The 2,364-nt window shown below is 43.0% G+C and overlaps 1 non-coding gene across 1 annotated transcript; it reads right to left on the bottom strand.

Moving 5' to 3' along the window:
• Positions 1-2,059: 2,059 nt before the first annotated feature.
• Positions 2,060-2,120, bottom strand: LOC123566979 (U7 small nuclear RNA). Its single transcript, XR_006689692.1, has one exon. It is a non-coding gene; the product is annotated as a U7 small nuclear RNA (small nuclear RNA).
• Positions 2,121-2,364: the final 244 nt, after the last annotated feature.

Raw genomic sequence — 2,364 nt, 5'->3', positions numbered from 1 at the left:
AGAAAGCATTATACTCACTAAGTAATCACTCCCCATTTCTCTGTCAACCCACCTCTTGGTAACCTCTAATCCACTTTGTGTCTTGATGGATTTGCCTGACCTGGATGTTTCATATAAATGGAATGATACAATATGTGGCCTTTTGTAACAGGCTTCTTTCAGGTAGCTTAATGTTTTCAAGGTTCATTCATATTGTAGCATGTGTCAGTACTTTGTTCCTTTTTATGGCTGAATACTACTCCGTTAAGAGCTGGCTGGGCACGGTGGCTTACATCTGTAATCCCAGCACTTTGGGAGGCCAAGGTGGGTGGATCACGAGGTCAGGAGTTTGAGACCAGCCTGACCAACATGGTGAAACCCCATCTCTACCAAAAAGACAAAAATTAGCTAGGCATGGTGATGTGCACATGTAGTCCCAGCTACACAGGAGGCTGAGGCAGGAAAATCGCTTGAACCCAGGGGGCGGAGGTTTCAGTGAGCCAAGATTACACCGTTGCATTCCAGCCTGGGCTACAGAGCGAGACTCTGTCTCAAAAAAAAAAAAAAGAGTTGGCTGGGCGCCATGGGAGGTCGAGGTGGGTGGATCACTTGAGGTCAGGAGTTCAAGATCAGCCTGGTCAACACCACAAAACCCCGTCTCTACTGAAAATACAAAATTTAGCCCGGTTTAGTGGTGGGCGCCTGTAATCCCAGCTACTCAGGAGGCTGAGACAGGAGAATCGCTTGAACCCGGGCGGCGGAAGTTGCAGTGAACCGAGATCGCGCCACTGCACTCCAGCTTTGGTGACAGAGCAAAAAACTCTGTCTCAAAAATAAAAAAGTATACCACATTTTGTTTATCCATTCATCAATGGATGGGCATTTAGGTTGTTTCCACCCTTTGGTATCACAAATAGTGCTGTTAGCCGGGCATGATGGATCATGCCTATAATCCCAGCACTTTGCAAGGCTGAGGCAGGCAGATCACTTGATCTCAGGCTCAACATCGCAAAACCCTGTCTCTACTAAAAATACAAAAAATTCACCAGGTATGGTGGTGCACTTTTGTAATCCCAGCTACTCTGGAGGCTGAGGCAGGAAAATTGCTTGAGCCCCTGTGGTGGAGATTGCAGTGAACCAAGACAGCATCACTGCACTACAGCGTGGGTGACGGGAGTGAAACCCTGTCTCAAAAAAATTAAAAATTTAAGCAAATAAATAACGCTGCTATAAACACTAGTGTACAAATTTCTGTGTGGACATATGTTTTCATTTCTCTTGGGTGTATACTTAGGAGTGGAACTGCTCGGTCATATGGAAACTCTGTGTAACTTGCTGAGAAACTGCCAGACTGTTTTTCACAGTGGCTACACCCATTGTACATTTGCACCAGCAATGCTGAAGGGTTCCAGTTTCTCTATACTCTCACCAACTCTTTTTTTTATTTGAGCCATCCTAGTGTGAAGTGGTATCTCATTGTGGTTGTGATTTACTTTCCCTAATGACCAATGACATCGAACATCTTTTCATGTGCTTTTGGGCCATTCGTATATCTTCTCTGGAGAAATGTCTATTCAAGTCCTTTGCCCATTGTTTAACTGAGTTATCTTTTTTTTTCTTTTCTTTTTTTTTTTTGAGTCGGAGTCTCGCTCTGCTGTCTCGGCTCACTGCCACCTCCGCCTCCTGGGTTCTGGCGATTCTCCCGCCGCAGCCTCCTGAGTAGCTGAGACTACAGGCGCCCGCCATGCCCAGCTACTTTTTATGTTTTTAGTTGAGACGGGGTTTCACCATGTTGGCCAGGCTAGTCTTGAACTCCTGGCCTCAAGTGATCCACCCACAGTGGCCTCCCTAAGTGCTGGATTACAGGCGTGGCCACCGCGATGGGGCCCTATGTTATGTTTTTGTTGTTGAGTTATAAGAGTTCTTTATATATTCTGAATATTAAACCCTTACCAGATATATGATTTGTTAATATTTTCTCCCATTCTGTAGGTTGTCTTTTCACATTCTTGATAATGTCTTTTGATGTAAAAGATTTTTATTTATTTATTTATTTATTTATTTATTTATTTATTTATTTTGGGGCTTTCCGGCAAAACTGGAAAGCCTGCTAGGCAAATTCTAAAAGAGCTGTAACACTCAAAAGATTTTCTTTTAAGAAAAAGAAAGGGAAGAGGAAGAACGGTATACCACTTTTGTTGCTGACTTTCTATAGTTATATATATATATTTATGTACATAAATATGTGTTATATATATGTGTATGTATATGTGTGTGTGTGTGTGTGTGTATACATATGTATATTTAAAACCAAGGCTGGGCACAGTGGCTCATGCTTATAATTCAGTGCTTGTAGGAAGTCAAGGTGGGAAGATACCCTGGGGT

Source organism: Macaca fascicularis, chromosome 9 (genome assembly GCF_037993035.2).
Source record: "Macaca fascicularis isolate 582-1 chromosome 9, T2T-MFA8v1.1".
NCBI lineage: Eukaryota > Metazoa > Chordata > Mammalia > Primates > Cercopithecidae > Macaca > Macaca fascicularis.
The sequence above is the reverse complement of the archived record's forward strand: the minus strand, read 5'-3'. Positions and strand labels throughout refer to the sequence as shown.